The 26,277-nt window shown below is 49.0% G+C and overlaps 1 long non-coding RNA gene across 1 annotated transcript; it reads left to right on the top strand.

Moving 5' to 3' along the window:
* Positions 1-772: 772 nt before the first annotated feature.
* On the top strand, positions 773-25,958 carry LOC135361801 (uncharacterized). The gene is made up of 5 exons (XR_010405817.1): positions 773-2,920; positions 3,373-3,562; positions 3,675-3,736; positions 10,419-10,511; positions 12,816-25,958. It is a non-coding gene; the product is annotated as an uncharacterized LOC135361801 (long non-coding RNA).
* Positions 25,959-26,277: the final 319 nt, after the last annotated feature.

A 26,277-nucleotide genomic window follows, 5' to 3' on the forward strand; every position in this document is an offset into this window, starting at 1 on the left:
CCCAGCACAGATCAGCTACTCAACGATGTTTGCGTGAAAGCATGTATATGGTCAGAGGGGAGTGTGCTGTTGATTGGGTGTGCCAGGAGGAGGTGGAATTTGAGCCTGGGCTTGAAGGAGTGGATTCTTGATGTGTGCCTGCGATGAATGGGACATTCTAGACCAAGGGAAGCTTGTGAGAGGAGACAAGAAGGCAGGGAGGTGAGGGCTGCCTCAGGAGGATTTAACTGGGGGACGGGCTTGCTTGAGAAGAGGTTGAGGTAGAAGTGGAAAGGTAGGTTGGGGCTAGACTGGGATCTCGAGCATGAGACTGAGGGGTCTACATAGTCAAGAATCAAGCAGGGACTGGAGGGTATTATGTTGAGTGAAATAAGTCAAAAAGAGAAAGACATGTATCATATGATCTCACTGATATGAGGAATTCTTAATCGCAGGAAACAAACTGAGTGTTGTTGGAGTGGGGGGTGGGGTGGAGGGATGGGGGGACTGGGCGATAGACACTGGGGAGGGTATGTGCTCTGATAAGCGCTGTGAATTGTGCAAGACTGTTGAATCTCAGATCTGTACCTCTGAAACAAATAATGCAATATATGTTAAGAAAAAAAAAAAAGAAGAAGAAGAAGAAGGTAGCGGGAGGGGAAGAATGAAGCGGGGGAAATCGGAGGGGTAGACGAACCATGAGAGATGATGGACTCTGAAGGGCAGGCAGGGTTCTAGAGGGGAGGGGGGTGGGAGGACGGGTTAGCCTGGTGGTGGGTATTGAGGAGGGCACGTTCTGCATGGAGCACTGGGTGTTATGCACAAACAATGAATCATGGAACACTTCATCTAAAACTAATGTTGTAATGTATGGGGATTAACATAAGAATAAAAAAAAAAAAGAAGCAGGGAAGGAAGGGAGACAGGGATGGTAGGGGAAAGAAGGAAAGAAAATCAGTTGCTCAGGCAATAGTTTTGGGGCCAGAGGAGGGGTAGAGATGAAGCTTTTTAGGTTGCCTCCCATTTCCCTCAGTGAAGTGAGGGCTGGCAATTTTAGAAGCAGCAGTACCATGGGGTAAATTCCTGCATCTTCCAAGTGGAGGCTGGACAATGGGCTGGTGTGTGGGCAACAGCAGGCCAGGATGTAGATGCTAAGAGCACAAGGCTCTGGAGCCTGGCATGTAAGGTTCAGATCCTGCCTCTGTAGTGCAGGGACTGTGTGAGCCTCGGGAGGTGGCTTCATTGCCTAAGCCTGGTTTCTCATCTGTAATGTGCAGGTCCTAAACACCTGTCTGTTTCGTTTTCTAGTGCCTCCATAACAAATGACCACAAACCAGGGGCCTTAACACAATAGAAATCTATTCTCTCACAGCTTAAGAGGTCTGAAGTCCAAAATCAGCAGGGCCATGCTGCCCTCAGAGGCCCTAGGGAGGATCCTTCCTCACCTTTTCTAGTTTCAGGTAGCTCGTAGCATTCTTTGGCTTGTAGCTCTGTCATTCCAGTCTGTGCCTCGCCTTCTCATGGCTTTCCTGTGTGTCTGTGTGTCCTTTCCTGTCTCTTATAAGGACACTTGTCATTGTTAGGGCCCACCCTAATTCAATATGATCTCATCTTGATCCTTACTTTAATTATATCTGCATAGACCCTATTTCCAAATAAGGTCACATTGTGAGGTTCCAGGTGGACATGAATTGGGGGGGACACTAGTCAACCCAGTGTGCTACCTCATAGAGCTCTGAGGTCACAGCCTGCAAAGCACACAGCAAGGTTTAGAGAGCGCTGTGAGGTAGAGGTGGGAAGCCCAGCTATTATGAGCCCCACTTGCTAGATGTGAAAACTGAGGCTTTAGGGAAACTTTGGGTCCCACTGCTAGTAAGTGGCAGAAGAAGCAGAGGAATTGCTTATTCTATGAAGGCCATTCAACATCTGTATTTTGGGCGTCTTTATGCCAGCTCATGGTTTGGTGGAAAAATTAGTTCATCATCCTCTTCATCATCATTGCCATGACAGGCTGGGCAGTCAATGTAGTGAAACCCTTTGAGAAGAGGGAGGGTACCTGCCCCAGGAGGGCTTGTGAGAGGAAGTACTGTCTTAGCCAAAATAGAGGGGTACTGAGGAATCAGCAAGGGAAACTGTGAAAGACAGGAGTTAGGATAGTTTTCAATGGCATGCGCAAAGGCCTGGAGGCCACCCTGGGCTTCTGTGTGGGCCTGGGCTGGTCAACGACACAGAGTCAGTAGACCTTCAGCTATGTATTTATGAAATGAGGGGCACCTGGGTGGCTCAGTCAGTTAAGCATCCGACTCTTGATTTTAGCTCAGGTCATGATCTCAGGGTTGTGGGATGGAGCCCCATGTGGGGCTCTGCACTTAAAGCAGAGTCTGCTTGAGATTATCTCCCTCTCCCTCTGTCCCTTCCCCTGCTCACACTCGCTCGCTCTCTCTCAAATAAATAAATATTTAAAGATTTTATTTATTTATTTGACAGAGAGAGAGGGAGAGCAGGAACACAAGCAGGGGGAGTGGGAGAGGGAGAAGCAGGCCTCCTACAGAGCAGGGAGCCTGATGCAGGCCTCGATCCCAGGACCCTGGGATCATGACCTAAGCGGAAGGCAGACACTCAACAACTGAGCCACCCAGGTGCCCCAATAAATAAAATCTTTTAAAAAAGTATTTATGAAATGAATTACAGATGGGGAAACAAAGGCACCAAGGTACTTCAAGTCCCATAGCAAATACTGGCAGAGCTAAGACATGAACTCAACTCCCCTATCTCCCTATCTAGGTCTCTTCCTGTCTGCCCCAGGTACTGGGTGCTGCAGAAACAGCTTCCTTCCTCCATGCTAAGCTGCATCCTGGCCTTGGTCAGACAACAGAGGAGTCAGGTGGAGCTGGGATAGAAGCACAGACCTTTGGGTTCCACAGCCGAGACTGCACCGATTGTGAGCTGGACTTCCCGTGAGGCTCTAGCTAAACTGGGCCCACATTCCCACAGGGCAACTCCCGGGCTGAAACGGAGGGGAAAGGTCCCCCTGTTTAGAGCAGAAATATGTTCTCTTGCCCACTAATGTTACTTGCCTGGACTTGTTGGTTTTCAGTAAGAACAATAGCCAAAAAGAATGGCAAGTATTGAGGTATTTACTAACAAGCACTTAATCTCCTTCATCTTACTTTATCCACCCAAGAACTATTTCAGGGTAGGACCACACATTGCCCTATTTTACAGCTAAGAAAACCCAGGCTCAGTGGGATAAAGTGACTTGCTCAAGGTCACAGAGCTGGGGAGCAGTAAAGCCACAAGAATCCAACCCCCACCTTCGCCCCCCCCAGCCCTTCTTTGCCACAGTGGTGGGGGAGGGGCAGGCTCACAGAGTCTCTTCCCTGTCTCCCTCAGAAGGTACCAACTCTGAATGTGACCAAATGCTCCGGTCCAAAGAGGAGGCCAACTCTCTTAGGAATCTTCCTGCTAAGAGCAAAAAGACCACAGGCAACAGGATCTAGAATCATCCAATGTGACTGGACTGGAGCAGTGGTGTCAGAACCATGCAGTGGAGTCAGGCTCCTTCCCCAAGGGGCTTTGGAAGGTGGGACCCCTCTGGGGCGGGTTTGCCCTCCCCACCCTGAGGCCCTACCTATTCCCCGCCCCCCCAGACCATCTCACTGATACTACCTCTGTTTCCTTCTCTCCCTCCTCAGCTTGGGTAGCTATGTGGGGGACAAGCGGTTCCCTCACAGAAAGTGTGGACAAAGATACCACGGTACGTAAGGATGGCAGTTCTGCTTATCTATTGTTACACAATAAACCACCCTGAAACTTAGTTGTGAAAAGCAACTATTTCATTATGCTCACAGATTCTGTGGTCAGAAATTTGGAAAGGGCCCAGTGGGAACCACTTGTCTCTGTTCCCTGATAACTGGGGCCTCACCTGCAAAGACCTGAAGGCTGGTGATTACTTCAACGGCTGGAATCATCCAGGGGCCTCTTCAGTTCTTCAGTATTTGTGGTAGTTGATGCTAGTTATTGGCTGGGACTTCCACTGGGACTGTCAGCAGGAGCACGTGCCCTCTCCTTGTGGCTTGGGCTTCCTCACAGCATGGGAGCCTCAATGTAGTCCAAGCTTAGGGCTCTAAAAGGGATTGCCCCAGCCAGGGTGAGGAAGGTGCATTACTTTTATGACCTTGCTTTAGAAGTCATGCAGAGCCACTTCAATGCATTTTACTGGTTATGAGTGAGTTATAGACCCACCCAGGTTCAAGGGGAGGGGAATCAGACTCCATCTCTCTCTCTTTTTTAATTTTTAATTTTTATTTTTTTATTATTTTTTAAAGATTTTATTTATTTATTTTGACAGAGAGAGAGACAGCAAGAGAGGGAACACAAGCGGGGGGGTGGGGTGGGGGTGGAGGTGGGGGGAAGGGAGAAACAGGCTTCCCGCCAAGCAGGGAGCCTGATGTGGGGCTTGATCCCAGGACCCTGGGATCATGACCTGAGCCGAAGGCAGATGCTTAACGACCGAGCCACCCAGGTGCCCCCCTCTCTCTCTTTTTTTTAAAGTTTTATTTATTTAAGTAATCTCTACACCCCACATGAGGCTCAAACGCACAGCCTGGGGATCAAGAGTCACAGGCTCTTCCAACTGAGCTAGCCGGGCGCTCCTACATTCCACTTCTTGATGAGGGCATGGCTAGTTCTAAAAGACCATGGAGGACAGAAGGTATCATTGGGCCTTTCTCTGGAAGATATAATTGGCCATGATAGCTAACAGAGTATTTACTATGTGCCAGGAATTGAATTCACTCATCTTGTCTCCAAACCCCACCCCATCCAGAGAATTCTTTTGAGTATATGTTATATCTATCTCTGTCTGTCTGTCTATCTATCTATCTATCTATCTATCTCTATCATCTTTCCTTTTCTCTATATATTATATATAATACAAATATATACATGAATAAATTATATGTACTAATATATGTACTGTACTAATATATTGTATATGTAGTACATATACAACCCCTTGAGGTTTTAAAAGGCTGGGATGAGAAATAAAGATAATCAGAAATTTCAGTGTTGTCTTCCTATATTTCAAAGGAGTTAAAGGATTTACCTTTGAAATCTGTCCCCTCTCCTTCCCATCCATTGCCACCACCTGGTCCAGGACACCATTAAATCTCAACTGAGCAACTTCAGCAGTAACTTCCATGGTCTCTCTGCCCCAATCCTTCATAGTAGCCAGAGCTAGAGTAATCTTTCTAAAGAGCTGTCACTCTCATTTAAAAGCTCAGTGGCTTTGGGGTGCCTGGGTGGCTCAGTCGGTTAAGCATCTGCCTTCAGCTCAGGTCATGATCCCAGAGTCCTGGGATCGAGCCCCGCATCAGGATCCCTGCTCAGCAGAGAGTCTTCTCCCTTTCCTTTTGCTACTCCCTGCCCCACTCGTACTCTCTTGTGCTCTCAAAATAAGTAAGATATTTATTTATTTATTTATTTATTTATTTATTTATTTATTTATTTATTTATTTATGAGAGACCCAGACTAAGAGAGCACAAGCAGGGGGAGCAACAGAAGGAGAGGGAGTAGAAGGCTCCTCATTGAGCAGGGAGCCCAATGTGGGGCTCGATCCCAGGACCCTGGGATCATGACCTGGACTGAGGGCAGATGCTTAACCCACTGAGCCATCCAGGCACCCCAAATAAAAAATCTTTAAAAAAAAAAAAGATAAAAAATAAAAGCTCAGTGGCTTCTACTGCCCTCTAAACAGAATCACAGCTTCCACCCTCCCAGCAGGATCTGGCAGGCCCCTGCCTGCTTTTCCAGCCTCCTTGAAGGCCTGTTCTCATCCTGCGGTTGGCAGAACATCTGCATCAGAATTTCCTGGGGACTGATTCAACATGCAGATTCCTGCATCAATCAGAATTGCTTGGGAGATGGGGCCCTGGAACTTGCATTTTAAACATGCTTCCACGGGATTCTCTTTCTCATTAAAGTCTGTGAATCCCAGCTAGCCTTTGAGATCATCTCTTCTAGTTCAACACCCTCATCTCCATTCTGCAGATGAGGAAACCAAGGCCTAGAAAGAATAACTTTCCCATGGCCTCAATGCTCATTGAGGGAACTGAAGAGTTAAGTTAGACATCAGGGGCAAATGTGCTTGTGGAATCCCCAAGGGACATTTTCCAAACTTCTTGACCAGGGTGTGGGTTCTGCAGAACATTTTGGGGAACGCTGCCAGGGCTCCTTCCAGGTGCGGGGACAATGGGAGGCAATGTGATGCTGTCGTCCCGTGATGGAGCGCACCTCAAGCCCCTAAAGAGTATGGGACCCTCTCTGCCCGCTCCTCCCGGATTTGAGGGGCGGACGCCGCAACGCTCCTGAGAGCCTATAGGTGGCGCCATCTCCCAGGGAGTGAGACCCCGCGCTTCGCTCGAACCGCCCGGGGCGGATAGGCTCTTCCCGGGTGGTCTGCACCCCTGGAGCGAGAGGTGAGAGGAAACGGGAGCCCGGGCGGGGACGCGGAATGTGTGTGCTTAGTATCCCCTCCCCGCCCTGCCTTGAGGGGGTCCTTCGATGAGAGGCTGCAGGAGGCCATCTGACTAGATGGGAGAGGGATGGGTGGTGTGTCCCAGCTCCTTCCGGGGCCTGGGGGGTGAGAGGAGAGGTGCAGGAGGAAGGGAGAAGCCAGGCTTGAGGTGGGGCCATTAGGACAACAATGGTAATAATGTCCTTATTTCCTGAGCACCTTATTTGCTTGGGGCTGCGGAAGGGAGAGGTGCTGGGGGTGTGCGCTCCTCCCTCATCCTCTGGGGAGGTCTCTTCCCCCAAACTCTGACAAAGGAGGGCAGCACTGTGGGTGATATCTCCCCCTTGGGTTTGCATCCCACATGGAAAGGTGAGGGTGGGTCCCAGTCTGGGGACTTCAGTTGTTGACCTGGAGCTGGGCCCCCAAGGGTACAGATCCCCAAAGGCTGTCCTTCTGCTCTCTTTGCGACCCGCCACCCCCACACCTCTGCCAGTTTCCTCTTCTAATCCCCCCAAACCGGTTTTTCCTTTTGTGAAGCTTGAGGGCCCACTGTGTAGGGCCTTCCTGCCCTGGCCCTCCAGGCTCATGGGGCTCCCAGAATCACCCAGCAGGTGACCCAGCAAGTCTGGGGAGGGGTGCCTAGAAACTATATTTTTAACTGCCAAAGCGGGCAGTGGACCCACTCTGGGAAAGACAGACGAAGAACCATCTTTAGAAAAAAAAGACCCTGACATTTGCTGATTTCCATGGTGTAAATACAGCATGGCCAATTTCAGATACCAATAAGACAACATAATTCCTCAAAATTGAACAATTGGCTCTTGGGAACTGTTACAAGCTGCTTCCAGTGGGAAAAGATCTGTTTATGACTTGGAGTGTTTAAGGAAAATCCTGTCTCTGTTCTGGTCAGGGCCTGCTATGTAATTTGTGGGGGCCAGTGCAAAATGAAAATGCAGGGCCCCTTGTTAAAAAATTATTAAGAATTTCAAGACAGTGACAACAGGGTATTAAACCAAGTGGGGCCCTTCTGAGTCACAGGTCACACACCCATGAAGCTTGCTGTATCGCTGATCCAGGCCATCAACAACACTCACTTGTCACAACCTCCTCATCGGCCTCCCTGCTGTCTCCCTGACTCCGTACAAACCATTCTCCACTCAGCAGACAGGGGGACCTTTTAATATCTAGGTTAGACATTCTCACTCCGCTGCTTGCCTGTTGTCTTTAGGAGCAAGCACAAAGCCCTTCTGCCTGGCTGGCTTCCTGCACGCGTGGCTCCTCAGTTATATATCCTCATCGCTGCCCTGCCTCACTCTGATCACTGGAGAGACTTTACATTTACTGGTACAGTGTCCGTCTCTCCCTCCACACCTGAAGTTCCAGGAGGGCAACAGCTGTTGTAGTCCTGTGCTCAGCACCACTGTGTGCCTGCACGTGGTAGGCTCAGTACTTGGTGGTTGAATAAATGAATTAATTGATGAAAAGGATAGTTGGACCAGGATAGGGGTTTTCAATTTTTTTTAGTAACAATCATTTAGTCAAATGAGATCTTATAGGGAAGCTCATTACATGATAAAATAAATAGTTTTGGGGGCGCCTGGGTGGTTCAGTTATTTAAGCGTCTCCCTTGGGCTCAGGTCATGATCTCAGGGTCCTAGGATCAAGCCCTGCATCGGGCTCCCTGTTCAGTGGGGAGTCCGCTTCTCCCTCTGCCTCTGCCTCTGCCCACAATTCGTGTTCTCTCTCTCTCAAATAAATAAATGCTTTTTTTTATAGGAAAGAGGGGAAGCCCCTCTTTTTTTTTTTTTTAAGATTTTATTTATTTATTTGAGAGAGAGAGAATGAGAGACAGAGAGCATGAGAGGGAGGAGGGTCAGAGGGAGAAGCAGACTCCCTGCCGAGCAGGGAGCCCGATGCGGGACTAGATCCCGGGACTCGATCCTGGGACTCCAGGATCATGACCTGAGCCGAAGGCAGTCGCTTAACCAACTGAGCCACCCAGGCGCCCTAAATAAATAAATTCTTAAAAAAAAAAAGTTTAGGGGCACCTGGCTGGCTCAGTCTGTGCAGTGTGTGACTCTTGATCTTGGGGTTGTAAGTTCAAGCCCCACACTGGGTGTAGAGAGAACTTAAAAAAAAAGAGTAGATGTTTGGTCTGCATGGGACCCCACATGATCATTGATTGTCTCCGCACAACAGGGAGACTTCAATGGACCTGGTTTGGTGACAATATTGCCACCTTTTTTCTTCCTACATTGAATTTTAGCCAGCCCCTCTTGGCTAATGTTAATGATCTAGTTTCTGTTCCCATTAGCCAGACTGAACCCTCAGCTGTCACACTGGTTATAAATCCAGATGATGTTCCCGTAAAGAGGGGAGAGGATGGGCGCCTGGGTGGCTCAGTTGGTTAAGCGACTGCCTTCGGCTCAGGTCATGATCCTGGAGTCCCGGGATCGAGTCCCGCATCGGGCTCCCTGCTCGGCAGGGAGTCTGCTTCTCCCGCTGACCCTCCCCCCTCTCATGCTCTCTCTATCTCATTCTCTCTCAAATAAATGAATAAAATCTTTAAAAAAAAAAAAAAAGAGAGGAGAGGATGTTACTGCGGCTGCCTATTCTGAGCTCCTACTGCAGACCTCCAGGAAAGGTGGGCTTGGTGTTGGTTGGGGCAGCCTGCCCTACCAGCATCCCCTTCTCTGCTTTCTCCCCTTCCCTGGCCATGCACATTTCTCTCGGGCACCTCTCAAACTCAGAAGGGCAGTTGGGCTGAGTCACAAGCAGAGGGTATGTGTCCCTAGTGGTGAGCACAGAGGCAGGGCCATAGCCTGACATCTTGGCCTCACTTTGGTCATCAAGTGACTCTCCGTGGCCAGAGGCTATATATTCTCTCTCACTGGCGTCTAAGCTGACTATAATGCCAGCCAGCAGTTATTAAGCACTTACTGGAAGCTCAGCATGCTAATAAGGGCTTTTTGGGTTTTCCTTCCATCAGTCCTCACAAAAGCCCTTAGGAGTAGCTGTTATCATGCACCCCATTTTACAGACAGGAAAGGGAGGCTCCGAGCGGGAAGTGGCTTGGCTAAGGTCACACAGTGGGTGACCTGGACACATTGGGGCCACTGAGCCATATACCAGCTCGTTATGGGTGAGAGAGGAAAGAGGACTCAGGGCCTCCCTCTGCTTCTGGTGGCCTGGTCGCTCCCCAGCCCCTGGAAGGTGCCCTTGCTCTCTTCCCTGTGAAGTGACATGGCCAAGTGGCATTTGAAGCAGACAGACCTGAATTCAAATCCCAGCTCTACTGGTGACGAGCCGTGTGACCCGGTGTGTGGTCTCACTCTCCCACCTGAGCAAGGGGGGAACAGATGTCCTCACCCATCTCCCCAGGTGGGGGTGGGCACGTGGAAGGAGAGGTGGCCAAGACACTTGGAATATCTCGAGTGCTCGGTGGGAAGTGGCTATGAGGGATTTTCATGATTTACTCATCTGGGCTCATCTTAGAGCAGAGGAAAACGGGACCCTTCAGGGGCTCTCTTCCCTGTCCTTCCTCAGTGGGTCCCAGAATGGGACGTACTGAGGGTAAACCTCACCTCAGGGCTGTCCTCCATTGTGCATCTGCCCACTCGGCTCCTGATGAAGAAACGACTGGGGCTGCCACACGAGGAGGGGCAGCATCCTGGGTTCTGGTCCTTGCTTTGCCGCCACATGACACCCGGTCCCTTTCTGGGCCTCAGTTTCCCCATCTCTACTGTGAGTCTCCTTTGGAAACTCTGAAGTGTCAGAGTAAAGAGCAAATGAAAATTTGAGTCGCAGCTCTGTGTTGTCATACCCCACATAAAAGAGGGGGCATATTAATTTTCTGGGGCTGATGCAGCAATCACCACGAATTGAGTGACTTCAGACAATAAGAATTTATTTTTTTCACAGTTCAGACCAGAAGTCCGAACTCAAGATGTCAGCAGGGCCTCTTGGGGAGAGTGCTTCTTGGCCTAGTTTGCCAGCAAGCCTTGGCATTCCGTGGTATGTAGCCTCCAATTTCTGCTCTGCCTTCATATTACCTCCTCCTCTGCGTGTGTCTTCTCCTGTTTCTTATAAGGGCACTTGTCATTGGATTTAGGGCCCACCTGGGTAATCCAGAATGATATCATGTTAGATTCTTAATTTAATTACACCTGCAAAGATCTTTTTTTCGAAATAAGGTCCCATTCAAAGGTTCCAGGGATTTGGATGTGGACAGATCTTTTGGGGGGCTGCCATTCAACCCACTAGGGCGTTTAGCATAGTTATTACACCTCACTTCTGCTGCCCAAGAAAGGGAAGTGTGAAGCAGGATTCCTGCAAAGACCTTAGATAGCGCTGCATGTGCTAAGCTCAAGAAGTGTGTACCCAGAGAAAAAAAACTGAGGCACAGGGAGGAAAAAACCACTGAGGGAGCCTCCCTGGCAGTCCTGAGACCCTTCCCCTTTGGGTCTTGTCTCCGTGGATGGGTGAAGCGGGACCTCTCTGGCACCAGCAGCCCTAAGTCCTGATTCTGGGCTGAGCCCAGGGCGAGTGGGCATCTCAGCGTCCCATTCTGGCAAAGCACTACCCAGAAACGTATTTTACCCGTAAACAGGCCAATTAAGAAGGCAAATGTTTTCAAACAGAAGGATTTATTGGCATAGAATGTGCCATCCCTCTGAGCGGGAGGAGTGGGTGTGCATGCAGAGCCATCTGGAGGGGAAGTGTTTATCATATTTATTTAGTTATGAGTTGCTGGTTTGGAACTGGCAGGGCTTCATTAGGTGTGAGCACGGATCCCTGGGAGGGTGCACAGATTCGGGAGGCTCTGTGAACACACAGGTGCCTGCGTGCCTTTGTGCGGACACACGCGTCTTTGTGCCTCAGTGCATGTGTCCGTGTGCCTGCACGTATGTACGCACACGTGTGTCTATGTGTGTCCTTTGTGTGTGGATGCACGTGTGGCCTTATATGCACTTGCCTGTCACAGATGCCTCGTGCCTTAGCTGACTCAGCTCCAACTTAAATGATGCCGATCACTCTCTCCTTAAAAGTCTCTCCCCTGGCACATCCTGTGTCACCTGCATGTCTGATGTCTCTCTCTTTTTCTCTGTCTGCTATGTCTCTCTAGATCAGGGACTGCCAGTAGGTCTTGTGAATGAGAGGAGAGGCCCGACCTGGGCTAAGCTTTTGACACAGACTTGTTTTGCATATTAAACGCAAAGAAATAGTCTTGGCATCTACAAAGATATATACTTTCCTGTTTTGCTTGATAAACAGCAACCCTGGGGTGCCTGGTGGCTCAGTAGATTAGGCCTCCCACCGAGCAGGGAGCCCGATGCGGGACTCGATCCGAGGACCCTGGGATCATGACCTGAGCCGAAGGCAGACGCTTAACCAACTAAGCCACCCAGGCGTCCTAAGTGAGCATAATTTTTTTTTTTTTTAAGATTTTATTTATTTATTTGAGAGAGAGAAAGCACATGAGAGGGGGGAGGGTCAGAGGGAGAAGCAGACTCCCTGCCGAGCAGGGAGCCCGATGCGGGACTCGATCCAGGGACTCCAGGATCGTGACCTGAGCTGAAGGCAGTCGCTTAACCAACTGAGCCACCCAGGTGCCCCGAGTGAGCATAATTTTTAAACGTTGGCTCCAAAGCTTTTTAAAATACCGTGCAGGCCAAACTGAACTTGTGTGCGGGACAGATGAAGCCTGTGGCTGCCCATTTGCAGCCTCCCACCCACACTGTCCTAGGTGAGCCCCTGTGCTCCGTGGCTTTAAGGACCAAACTGACAACTGGCAGCTGTGCCTCTGAGTTGGGCCAGGCCACTTCTGAGGCAGACCCTCTCCTCCTGGGCTCACGCCTTGTAAGCACTATGAACCCAGAGGTCCATGGTGCAAGTGCAGCATCTTTCCATTGACCTGTGCCTCCCGTGCAGCCCCGAGTCAGAGGCAGCCCCACCATCAGCCCTGGAGACTGGAATCTGGGTGCCATCCTTGGGTCCGCTCCTCCCCTCAGCCTCCCTGGGCATCCAATCAGTCACCCATTCCTGCTCACTTTGTCTCCATGACACATCCCTCCAGGCTTCAGCTCCTGGCTAGCGCCTCCCCGTCCCTTCCCCACTCGGCAAAGTGCACTGAACTCTGTGTGACTTGACTCCTGCTTGCTCTTCCAGCCTCATCCTTCCTCTCTTCCTGCTTCAGCAATACCAAACTGCTTTTATTCTATTTATTGCCTCCTGCCTGTGCACATGCTGTTCCCTCTTCATGTAATTCCTTTCTAGGACTGCCCTCTTCCCCCAGCTAACTCCTCTTCATCCTTTGAGATCCCACAGGAAGCCCCTTCTGCAAAAAGGGTGAAAATAAATCTCACCTCGTGAAGTCGTTCTCCGGATTCCATGGGACTGTACCTTGCACAGTGCCTGGCACGCGAGGTGCTCTCTTGCCGTGCCTCCCTCTGCCTGCCTCCCCAGGCTGCCACTCCCTGCCGCAGGAGGACCGCGGAGCCACCGTGAGGCCTGAGGGAATGGACAGTCTGGCTTCTTGGGCGGTGGAGCTCCCAGCCTTTTCCAGGCCCCGGGCCCTGTATGATGTCAGCCACGGAACGTCACCAACACGTGGATCTTTCCAATCAGCCCTTCTCCCGTTAAATAGGCATTTTTATATTTTCATTGGACATACATTAGTTACGGAGAATTTTTACAGCCCATGTTTTAGAGCGTGGCGGTCTGGGCTGTAAAGATATAATCGGCTCTGATAGGAGACGGTTTCTCTGGCGCTAAAGGGGGGCTGGCGTGGCGGCGGCGTGATTGGAGCTCTAAGTGTCTGAAATGACTGTTGCTAAGTCCCCAGAGCCACAAGTCAATCAACCGCGCCAAACGGGAAACTCAACAGTGAGTGTTAAAAAGAGGGGGGATGATGAAAATGAAAAAAGAAAAACATTCAAGAGGGAATTGAATTTTGGAGTCACTTGATGGAAGTTTTAAAAATGAACAGTAACAGCCCCCCAAAAGTGCATCTTCTCTACCCGGCTGAAGAAGAGAGGTTTGCTTTCTGGGATTCTGGAAGACTCTTTCAAAGTTACTTCTTTCTTCTTTTCTTTCCCTCTGTCCCTCCCTTTTTCCCCATGAATGTTTCCTGAGCACCTACTATGTCAGGTACTGCGTGAGTCACTGGGGATATAACAGTGAATAAGGCAGATGGTGTCCCTGCTCTTCTGGAGTTTATACATTTCGCACACATACCAGAGGACGCATGGAACAATTTCCTGTTGCCCCAGCAACGATGACCAAGGCCAAAGCTATAGGCAAAAGCATCAAATACCCCACATTCTTTTTTTTTTAAATCCCACAGAGGTTGTCCCATGATGGGGCCCCCGAGGACTGCAGACCTGTACCCACCCAGGGGTGCAAGGCATGGCTGGGGAACATCTTTCCAGGGTTCTACTCCCAACGTGGGGCTTGAACTCACAACCCATGCTCCACTGACTGAAGCAGCCAGGTACCCCAGGTATCCCACATTCTAAAGAGCTCAGTTAGAATTCGGGCCAGAAACACCCTCAGGGCTTATAAAAGACAGTCCAGCAATTTCTGTTATTCCAACTGTAACCCCCAGCCCCACCGCCAGCCCCTATCCCCTTGTCCTGTCTCCAGAAGCAGAAAACCATGAGAGACAGAGGAGAGAGGTACTGGACTGCCAGTTGTCAGCCCCGGAGGTGGGGGTGGGGGGTGATTGTCTCCTCCCTATGGGGGAGGATGGGGGACCTCCAAAGGGAGCATTTGCAGAGATGGGGACCACCCGAAGGGCAGATGAGCATCTCTGCCACCTGGGGGGCTCTGCTTATGCAGTCACCTGGCCTCTCCGCCCTGGACCAGATGTGGGTGGCCAGGGAGGGGCTGCACAGAGGAGGAGGCTGGCCAGAGCTGTCTGCGAGGACAAGGACTCAGAGGCAGCAGGAGGTCTGAGGTGGGCTGCCGGGGTGGGAGCTGAGGGATGGAAGGGGCAGAGCCACAGAGGTTGTCCTATGATGGGGCCCCTGAGGACTGCAGACCTGTACCCACCCAGGGGAGCAAGGCATGGCTGGGGAGCATCTTTACACACTTTCCTCTTCCTGGCCCACTTCCCCTGGAGGCTGTCTCTGCCTGCCCCCTTTCCCTGCCCCCCACACCAACCAGGCTGGGTCAGGGCCTTCCTCTGGGCTCTCCTGGCCCCCAGGGTTCCTACCACCGCAGCACCAGCCCCTCTGGCCTGTCCCTGTCTAGGGTGCGTCTGTCTCTGGCGCCAGCAAGGCTTTTGTCGTCTTTGCCACAGCATCCGGCACAAAGTGGGAAACAGCAGGCGCTCACTGTGTGCTTGTGGGAGGCACCTTTTTGGAGGAGCATTGAGTTGAGGGCAGCTGCTGGCTCAGGGACCCCAGGGCTGGAGGGACCTGTCCTCTCCCTGCCTCTTTATTATCCTTTCTGTCCTTTTCCTGCCCAACTCCAGCCTGGCTTTCACTTTACCACCAAATAAATAAATCTTCGTCTTCATGGAGAGATTTCCTCTGGGCAGTGCTCTAAGAACTGGAAATGCTCCCAGCCTACGAGCCACCGGGAGGAGACTTCTTGAGGCTAGGCTGGGCCCCTGTTGGAAGGGGCACCCCCGGCCTTTGCGAATGCTGTGCTCTCTGTCCTGCTGACTCTTCCTTCCCTGCTGCTGAGTACCTTCTCCCCTTCTAGGCCTGTCTCTCCAGGAAGACTTCTTCAGCCTCTCTGGCTATGGTAGGGTTTCTTCTGGAACGCAAGCCGGTAAGTGTCCTTCATCCCCGTGTCATCAAAACAGGATTTAATCATCTGTATCTGTGTCTTTTTCACCAGATCGGGTGCTGAGGGCAGGATCGCAGTCTGACTCAGTGCCGTGTTCCCAGCACACATGTTTTTGAACAGAGTTGCTGATTGGTCGGACCAGGCTCGAAGGTGTTACAGAGGGGATATACAAAGGATCTGGAGATGTAGTGGGTGTGGGTGTTGGGGATGCGGACACAAGGTAGAGAAAGGGAGAGAGGGAAGGGCATGCCAGGGAGAGGGCACAGCATGGGCAAAGGCACGGTGGCAGGCACTAGCTGGGAGATGCATGGCTCTTGTGTAGCTCTAAGCTCCCAAGTAGGGAGTGATGAGTGATGAGATTGGAAAGGTCCTGGAGGGTGTTGATGCCAGGTGAGGAGTGTGGATGTTGTCCTGAAACCCGTGGAGCCCCTGAAGGCTTGGAGCAGTGGGAGGGACCAGATTGCACATTGTGTTTGGAAAGCTCACTTCAGTTGTGCAAAGACCAGAGGGGAGGTGAGTGATGGTGGGCCCTCTACTGGGGTAGGGGCAGCAGATGTGGAGAACAGGGGACAGACCTGAAGGAGGTTCCAGAGGTAGGATCAGGGGTGTTGGATGTTGGAATCGGAGGAGAGGCCAGCACGGCACCCAGACTGGGATTTGGGGGCAGGGGGTGGGGAGCAGCTGTGGCCAATGTTGAGTTCCCTGAGTGGGGGATGGGACGTGAGAGGAGATATTCAAGAGGCCACAGATTTGGATTCAGAAATATTTCAAATAAAAAACAAGGTCGGGGGGCGCCTGGGTGGCTCAGTCGTTAAGCGTCTGCCTTCGGCTCAGGTCATGATCCCAGGGTCCTGGGATCGAGCCCCACGTCGGGCTCTCTGCTCAGCGGGAAGCCTGCTTCTCCCTCTCCCACTCGCCCTGCTTGTGTTCCCTCTCTCGCTGTGTCTCTCTCTCTGTCAAATAAATAAATAAAATCTTTAAAAAAAAAAAAAAGGATGGACATTATATAGCAGTCAATTATGGGCTCTTTTTCCCACTTAAATTACATTAAAAACAACAACAACAACCAACCACCTCCCCGTACTCCCCCTGCCACCTTCATCCCACTCCCCAGACAGTGACTGGTGCTTGCTCCAAACGGGATGTTCAGTTTGCTGTAGAATGAGTGATATAAACCCGGTCCTCCCCACCTCCGTGGAGGGTTAGCTCACTGCTGCGCTTTAGAATGAACTCTTGTGAAAACAGGAAGAGCTTGGGCCCATGTCCCTGGGAGTGCACCTGGGAGGCCCCTCGAGCCAGGGAAGATGGGACAAGTTGGGAGGGGTGCGCCATTTTACAGAGGTAGAGACTAGGGATGTGAGAGGTCACTTGGCTAAGGCCATGAAGCTACTAAGTACCTGATTTCCCCCATCTGCCCCTTCAGGCCCTGCATAACCCACTTGGTCTTCTGTGAGCCTACAGCTCCCGCTCAGAGCAGGTGGCCAACCCTGTGTCTTTGCTGCAAGTGAGGGAGTGAGCTTTCAATGAAGAATAGTGTCCTTCATCTTGTTCCCTACATTTTACGCCACCATGTAAAATTTTCCATTAATTCCTCAGAATAAAATGTAGTGGCTGTTAATTTTTGACACCTGGGAAGTAGCCTGCTGAATGCTTTTTTTATGCCTGAAACTATTTTCCACCATTAGAATAGTGTGATAAAAAGTTTCCTTTCTTTCTTTGATTTTATTTTTTAATTAGACCAAAGGGTTTTTGTGGCTCAGTCAGAGCTATTGCCAGCAGCTGGGAGCCCAGAAAGTAGCAAAGAAAGGACACAAACATTGTCACTGCTCACATGCCATCTCCATGGCCAGGCCTTGCCTCTCTGAAGACCAGGAGGGTCAAGGTCCTGCTCGAATCAGAGTAAAACCCAAAGCTTCATTGCTTTTCCAGAAAGGCCATTTGTGAGAGGTAACATGGGGCTGTGAGAAGCTTCTCTTCTTTGCTTATTAATTTTTCTTCTTTAGAGCTTCCTTTTGGATTGATCAAGTTTTCTTTTCTTTTTTTTAGTAATCTCTACACCCAAAGTGGGGTTGAACTTACCACCCTGAGATCAAGAGTAGCATGTTCTTCCAACAGCTAGCTTCCTGAGCCATCCAGGTGCTATTGGACTGATCAGGTTTTCTTTAGCTAATTTCATCTATTTGTTTGGAAGGTATAAATATTATTTTTATTTTGTTTCAGGTATTTTTTGCAGCATGACAAACCATTCCACCTGAATGGCTTAAAACAAAAATTTTTTTATCAATTCTACTTCATGTGACTGGGGCATTGAGAGAGCAAAAGGGTCTAAAAAAAGCCTTCTTAATACAACTGGCAATTCGTGCTGGCCGCTAGCTGGGAGCTTAGTTGGAGCTGTTGGTTGGGGACCTTGGTTCTCCTCTTCAGCCTTTCCACATGGCTGCTTGAACCTCTGCATAGTGTGGCGACTGGATTTCAAGAAGGAGCGTTCCAATAGCTGGAGTCATAAGCTGTAGGCATCTTAAAGCCCAGCCTTCAATATTACACAGCATCATTTCATTTTTTCAGATAAAAAAAAAAAACAGATCCAAGGGGTATGATGGGACGAGTGACAAAGGATTTGTGGCCATCTTTAATTTTGATCAATCTAAACATCATAGAAGCTGCACTTGAATTTCCTACTTGTATTTAACTACATGGATGCTAACAAAATCTAAAGTTGTTAAAAAGAAAATCTCAAAATGCATTGCCTTCCTTCTCAATGCCTTTTTGCCAACTCTTTTGTTATTGTTGTTTAGGATTTTAGTTCCATGTTATTTATAAAACCTGACTTTTTCAGTATTTTTTTTAAGTAATCTCTACACCCAACGTGCGGCTTGAACTCAAGACACCAAGATCAAAAGTCGGATGCTCTTCTGCCTGAGTCAGCTAGGTTCCTCCTTTTTTTTTTTTTTTTTTTAAAGATTTTATTTATTTATTTGAGAGAGAGAGAATGAGAGAGAGAGCACATGAGAGGGGGGAGGGTCAGAGGGAGGAGCAGACTCCCTGCAGAGCAGGGAGCCCGATGCAGGACTCGATCCCGGGACTCCAGGATCATGACCTGAGCCGAAGGCAGTCGCCCAACCAACTGAGCCACCCAGGCGCCCTGAGGTTCCTCCTTAGTATTAGTTTTTTACCTTTTTTACCAAAAGCTTTGATGACCACTGCACCTTGCATTCCATTTCTCCCTTGTGAGTTCATTTTTTTTCTTGTTGATTTGCACTCTTTAATAGTTCTTTCAGTGACAGCCTGTGAGTAGTAAACTCTATGAATCTTTTTTTTAAGTTTATTTTTTTAGTAATCTCTACATGCAACGTGGGGCTCAAACCCTTGACCCCGATGTGAGAGGTCACTTGAGAGATCAAGATTCACACATTCTTCTGACTGACCCAGCCAGGCACCCCTGAGCCCTAGTAATCTTGGTGTCTGGAAGGATCTTTACTTTGGTCTCACTCTGTAATGACAGTTTAGTTAAGTAAAGAATTCTAGGCTGACAAGTATTGTTTCACTGTGTTTAGAGATATTATTCCACTTTTTTTCTGGCTCCTATTGTTGCCAATTGGAAGTCTGCTTATTTGTCTAATTGTTTTTTTGAACGGAATTTCCGCCCCCCCGCCCCCGCAACTTTAAAGACTTTGTTTTTATTCTTATTGTTGTTCACTGCAAAAGTGTGGATTTGTTTGTATTTATCCCACTTTGAACTCTATGAGGACTCAGATCTTTCTTCAGTTCTGGAAAATTCTTAGACTTTCATATATTGCCTTTCTCATGCTTTCCTTTTATTTTTTTTAAGATTTTATTTATTTATTTGACAGAGAGATAGAGAGCACAAGTAGGCAGAGCAGCAGGTAGAGGGAGAGAGAAAAGCAGGCTCTCCACTGAGCAGGGAGCCTGAAGTGGGGCTCTATCCCAGGACCCTGGGATCATGACCTGAGCCGAAGGCAGATGCTTAACCGTCTAAGCCACCCAGGTGCCCCTCCCATGCTTTCTTTATTGTCTTTTATTGGAATTCCTATTAGATGTATGATGGATCATCTCATTTCATCCTCCATCTTAACTTTTGTTTTATATTTCACATCTTTGTCTCTCTGCGTGTTATATTCCAGGTGATAGCCTTGGAATATCTAGATCTTCTAGGCAACAGCTATGTCAAACCCATCTATTGAGTTTATTTTAATTTCAGTTTATCTTGGATGACTTTTTTCCTTCCATGGCCCAGGGTAGGAGACTCACTTCTACACTGCCATCCAGAGTTATTGGGCAGTTTTTATCCAGTTTTCATTCAAAGAAGAAATAGCTCATTTCCAACTTCTTCTTTATGGAGGCAGCCTAGCTCTAGCTCCAGTCTCTCACAGGGTCTCGAACCTCATCTTCTGTGCTCCTAGAGGCATTAAAACCCCAACTCTTTCCAACCAGAAGTTCAGATATGGCAGCCCCAAGCTGGTGTGATGGCTCCATGAAGCTGCCAGAGGCTAAGACACCTTTGATTTTCCCACTCCATCACCCTCAGGGTATGGCGTTCACCCTCCTTGTTGTACTTGCAGGCATCTCATCTTTGAAATACCCCCATAGCTTCTGTCGTTTGTCCAGAACCTGGTCACATGGCGACCACAAGCTGCAAAGAAAAGCTGAAGAGTGGGTTTTTTGGTGGTACCTTTCCTTCCCACCATGCAACAGTTGTGGTTCTCTTAGTAAGGTAGTAGAGCAAGTAGGTCTGGAGCTAGTAACTTGTAACATCTGCCACACAGAATGTTATCCTCGTTTAGGGGAAGAAGTGATAGCTCAGAGAGGGGTGGTGATTTACAGACTCCACTACACTGAGCCCATGTTCTTCCTGCTCAGCCCCACCACCATCTCCCTGCTCTGACTCAGGGACTCTGGCCCGGATCTCAGCTGCTGGACTTTCCCTCAGTCTCAGTCTCAGTGCACTGACCTTGCATGATGGATGACCCGGCGGCCTCCTAAAGCACCGAGTTTTGTTGGTTCCCAAACCTTACAGGAGCAGCAGGGCCCGGGGAGCTGGGTGCAGGGAAGCTGAACAGAACCCCATCTGTCCTCCCCCAGCTCTTGTTCAGGCAGGCATTTGTCAGCCACTGCAAGAGGGCAGCCTCAATCACTTCTTTCAGCAGTTAGGGGGCTGCACACAGGCAGAATAATGACTGGCCCCTGAAGAGGGAGTGGGGGCTTATCAGGGGCCAGCATGGCTAGGTGAAGCTCAGGGTCTGACATCCACATCTCTTCTGAAGGGAAAGGAGCTGGCTGACAACTCCCTGCCCCACAGTGGAGGCCTCCTTAGCTCTGCCTTCTGGTTTTCCTCTCCTCAACATACCCCTCTCTCACTGTCCCTCCACCCCACCAACTCTCCCCAACCGACCGAGATCTCGGCCCTGGATCAGTGGCCATGTGCTCTGCTTGGACGACCACACCTGCCTCCTTGGTGCTGCTCTCCTAGCTCTAGCCTTGCCCCCTCTAAACCACGCTCCACACTGGCTGCTTACAAGTCTGGTCATGTCACACATGTCTCTATCCTCTGCTTTTATATCCTTCTATGGCTCCCTACTATCTGCAAAATAAATAGCAGACTCAGCCTTGCCAACCTTAGCTCCCATTCCTCATCCTCTGTCTCTTGCTGTGTTTGCTATTTAATTTTTTAGAATGGATTATTGTGATATTATGACTTATAATAAGAAATATATATTTGATCCTCATCCCATTGCTGGCACAGAGCTCCTAAAACTCTTGGAATTTCTGAAATTATAAGAGGGATAAAGGTGTCTTCTATTATTCAAACCCCTTTCAGCAACACCTGAGTTTATTGTATTAATGAGGTCACTCTTTGGAAAGTTCTGCAGGATGGGGCTGCCCACCAGAAAGACCAAGTGATTAGAGGGTTAGAACGTTCAGTTCCACACATCGACCTCTGGGAAGGGGTTGGGGCTGGAAGCTAGGCTCTATGAAAATTCTTTTTTTTTTTTTTAAGATTTTATTTATTTATTTGACAGAGAGAGACACAGCAAGAGAGGGAACACAAGCAGGGGGAGTGGGAGAGGGAGAAGCAGGCTTCCCTCCAAGCAGGGAGCCCAATGTGGGGCTCCATCCCAGGACCCTGAGATCATGATCTGAGCCAAAGGCAGACACTTAACGACTGAGCCACCCAGGTGCCCCCTCTATGAAAATTCTTGAACAACTCGATTTGATGAGCTTCCAAGTTGGTGAACGTATCCATCAGAAAGGGGACACATCCCACTTCCATGGGGACAGAAGTTCCTGCACTCAGGACCCTTCTGGACCTCACTCTTTGTATTTCCTCATCAGGCTCTTCATCTCTATCCTTCATAATATCCTTCACAATAAGCTGGTAAATGTGAGCAAATGTTTCTCTGAGCCGCTCTAGCAAATCCACTGGACCCAGGGAAGGAGTTGTGGAAACTTCCTATTATAGCTGAAGAGGGAGCAGTCTTGTGGGACTGAGCCCTCAACCTGTGGGATCTGATGCTATCTCCAGGCAGGTGGTGTCAGAGTTGAGCTAAATTGTCAGACACCCATTCAGTGTCCACTGAGATTGGAGAATTCCTAGGTGGTACTGGGCAAAACCCTCCAGAGTCACATGATCACTGGTTTCAAAAATCAAACTAGTCACACAGTGGAAAAAAAAAACACTAGTCACACAGTCTCACCTCCACGTTTCTCTCAACTGTTCACTTCTCATCACCCACCACATTTCTTAGTTCCTTGTGTCTCCTTACAGAGTTTCTTTATGTAAGTGTAAGCATTTTCTAGGTACATCTTCTAGGGCCGGAAACCTCCCACAACCTTGCTACTCAGACGCTGGGGTGCAGGTTGCTCCACGTGTCTCCTCTCTCTGCCTGGTCATCCCTCCCCAGTTCTTCTCCCACTGAGAGTCACCAGGAATGGGTGAGCCTAAGCAGACATCTAATAAGAATAAGGTGCTGGTCTGTCCTTCTAAGTGGCACCCCCAACTTCTGAGATTTCTCTTGGAGTCCCCTTCATTTGGCTTGAACTGGTGGACTGGGAGTCCCCCTCCTTTTCCAGGGGAGGGAAAGCCATAATACCATCTGCCCCCTCCTCCTTAGATAAAACACCCAACTCCAAAGACCACTCCCCCCTCACCTGTGTATTCAGAGAAGGACACTTGGGGAGCAAAAGAGCCAGTCTGGCTGCCCCTTAGTAGATCCAAAGGTGTCCCCTTCTCTAGCTTGGTGGGATCTTGAAAAAGGAGTTTGGTACCTATTCATCTTCTGTCCTGGGTCCCATTGCTGATTCTGAAGCAACAGGGAAAATTCACACTTTACAACCCAAGACATCTGTCCCTCTGTCCATCCGATATAACTTGAAGACCCAAGACCAGATGAAGGGCTAAGAGTGTGGGACAAACTACTGAGAAATCCACATTCCTTGATGTGTCCTCTGTGCTGCTGGGGGTCACTACAGACCCCCAGGATCCTCCCCCTGTGAGCTCCATGAGTGTCTTGTATCCACAGGACTGGCCTGGGATCTGGCACATGGTAGATGCGGAATAAATACCTGCTGGGAGGGTGACTGCAGTGGCTTTCATGGCTGTCTGGGAGCTTACCTTATGCCTCTTCAATTTGTCAGAGTCTGCCTTCTGTTAATGTTATACTTCTTTACATGTATAAGGGCCCAAGAGCACTGTGCTCTGAACTCTTCCCTGCCATCCTTTGTGGTATACTGTCATGCATTTTATTTTATTTTAAAGATTTTATTTATTTATTTATTTGACAGAGAGATAGTGAGAGCAGGAACACAAGCAGGGGCAGTGGGAGAGGGAGAAGCAGGCTTCCCGCGGAGCAGGGAGCCCGATGCAGGGCTCGATCCCAGGACCCTGGGATCATGACCTGAGCCGAAGGCAGATGCTTAACGACTGAGCCATCCAGGCTCCCCCATGCATTTTATTTTTACAAGTACTGCAAACACACAATGTATTTCTACTGTTTTGCTTTAGACAGTCAAAAATATCTTGTAGAGTAATTAAAAATATGAGACAATTTTTTTATTGTCTTATTTTTATTTTTAATGGAAGTACAGTTGACATATTAGTTCCAGCTGTACAATACAGTGATTCAACAAATTACGTCCATTACAAGATGTTCATCATGGTAAGTGTAGTTACCATCTGTCACCATTCAAACTTACTACAATCTTATTGACTATATTCCCCATGCTGTACTTAAAACAATCAATTTTACATTTGCCTTCATTTATGCCATTTCTAGCATTTCTTGTTTCTTTGCATCAGTGTAAGTTTCTTTGTGGTATCATATTTCTTCTTCCTGAAGAACTTCCTTTAATACATCTTATAGTGCAGGTCTACTGGTAATTAATTCTCTGATGTTGTTTAACTGAAGAGGTCTTATATTTATTGCTTACTTTTGAAAGACATTTCCTCTGGGCATACAACTTTGGATTGACAGGGTTTTTTTGTGGGGTTTTTTTTGTTTGTTTGTTTGTTTGTTGCTGTTGGCACTTTAAATATGTCACTCCATTCCAAACTTTAAAGTTGGAAGCTTCTTTCACCACTTTATTTTTTTAAAAAGATTTTATTTATTTATTTATTTTATTTATTTATTTTTAAAGATTTTATTTATTTATTTGAGAGAGAGAGAATGAGAGAGAGCACATGAGAGGGGGGAGGGTCAGAGGGAGAAGCAGGCTCCCTGCAGAGCAGGGAGCCCGATGCGGGACTCGATCCCAGGACTCCAGGATCATGACCTGAGCCGAAGGCAGTCGCTTAACCAACTGAGCCACCCAGGCGCCCAAAGATTTTATTTATTTATGAGAGAGAGAGAGAGCACGAGAGAGCAGGTGGAGGAGTAGAGGGAGAGGACAAGGAGATTGTACAATGAGTGCGAAGCCGGACGCGTGCTTGATCCCAGGACACTGAGGTCATGACCCGAGCTGAAACCAAGAGTCAGACACTTAACTGACTGAGCCACCCAGGTGCCTCCTCTTTCAGCACTTTAAAGATATCTTCTGCTTTGCATAATTGGTTTTTTTAAGATTTTATTTAGAGAGAGAGAGTGGGTGAGCATGTGAGCAGGGGAGGAGCAGAGGGAGAGGGGAGAGAATCTCAAGCAGGCTCTGTGCTGAGCATGGGGCCTGACGTGGGTCCCACGTGGGGCTCCGCACGGGGCTCGATCTCATGACACTGAGATCATGACCCAAACGAAAATCAAGAGTCAGACACAGCACCCCTGCTTTGCATAGTTTCTGATGAGAAGTCCACTATAATTCGTCTCTTGATACTATGTTATTTCTCTTGCTTCTTGTGTGTCTTCTAATTTTTTGTTGAAAGCTGGATGTCTTGTGTAGGGCAGTAGAGATTGAAGTAAATAGTACTTATGCCTGAAAATGGTCATGCCTTTTCCTTTGCCAGGCTTTAGCATGGGGTTGGATTGATATGGACAGGAGTTGAGCTGGGTTTGGGTTTTGTTGTTCCAAGGATTCCTGTCAGTGCATCACACTCTTCAAATTCCTCTAGCACTGCTTTGTGTTCAGGGTGGGAGCTGGGTCGCTGGAGGGTATTTTCCCCAGTGGTCCTGTTTCACCCCAAGCTGTAGATTTTGCCTATGATCCTGCACCATAAAGAGGTTCCTCCTGTGTTCTCCTGCCCTCCTCCAGCAGTAGACAGCTGTTACCTATTCCTGGGTATTTGCTAGTCTGGGGGTAGAAGGTGTCGGAGTTGCTCTCTGTTGTGAAGGTTCTGTTAAAGTCTTAGGCAGGTGCTCTGAGACCGGGGGACTTAGGGATCCAGCCCTCTCTCACTGATAAAGGGATTTTTCTATGCTTTTCCCCCAGCTGCAATGGGCACTGAGGGCCAGGAGTCTTGCTGTCCCTTCCCCAGAGTCTATGGCCTTCCTTCCAGCAGTGGCCGCTGTTTCCTCCGCTAGGCCTGCACCCCAAGGTGGGCTTTCTCTCTCACCCCCAGTCTCCCTCCCCCAGACCCAGTGCAGTCTACAGAGAAGAGCCTGTTGGGGGTACAAATTTCCCCTTAGTTGGCTGCTTTCAGGGGATCCACACCCCCATACCAGCCCACACTCAGCCTTGGCAGCTTTTTAAAAATTTATTTCAATTCTTACCGGTTTATTGGTATCAGCCCTGAGTAAGCAAAGGCTCTTGTCCCATCTTCCTTGCAGGTGCCTGTGTCTCTTTAGATTTACTTGTTTATTTATTTGAGAGAGAGACACAGAGAGAGCACGACCAGGGGGAGGAGCAGAGGGGGAGGGAGAAAGAATCTCAAGCAGACTCCATGCTGAGCGCGGAGCCCCAGCTGGGCTCTATGTCTCCACCCTGAGATCATGACCGCAGCCGAATCCAAGAGTTGGACACTTAACCATCCCGGGGCGTGATGCCTGTGTCTCTTTAGATTTCAGGCCAGTTGTTTGCCCTGTGATCTCAGCTCTCTGATAGGTACAAGAAAAGTTAAAAAGTCACAGATTATCTGGGTTTTTCTTGTGGCAAAGGTGGAAGTGATACTCTTTCCAGCTTTCTACATCCTAGGAGGAACCTGGAAGAAAACTGAACAGTTTTAAACGTGTCCATACCTTCTCTGAAGGCAACAGGAATAACTCTGCATAGCTTCTGAGGCTGTGTCTTTTTTTTTTTTTTTTAAGATTTTATTTATTTATTTGACAGAGAGAGAGAGAGAGAGAGCGCGAGAGCAGGAACACAAGCAGGGGGCGTGGGAGAGGGGGAAGCAGGCTTCCCACTGAGCAGGGAGCCTGATGTGGGGCTCGATCCCAGGACCCTGGGACCACGACCTGAGCTGAAGGCAGATGCTTAGCAACTGAGCCACTCAGGTACCCCGAGGCTGTGTCTTAAAAGGCAACACGGCGGGGCGCCTGGGTGGCTCAGATGGTTAAGCGTCTGTCTTCGGCCCACGTCATGATCCCGGGGTCCTGGGATCAAG

The sequence above is a fragment of the Mirounga angustirostris genome, unplaced genomic scaffold (assembly GCF_029215605.1).
Source record: "Mirounga angustirostris isolate CCGP_5_RB_7025 unplaced genomic scaffold, mMirAng1.0.hap1 SCAF_10, whole genome shotgun sequence".
Classification (NCBI taxonomy): Eukaryota; Metazoa; Chordata; class Mammalia; order Carnivora; family Phocidae; genus Mirounga; species Mirounga angustirostris.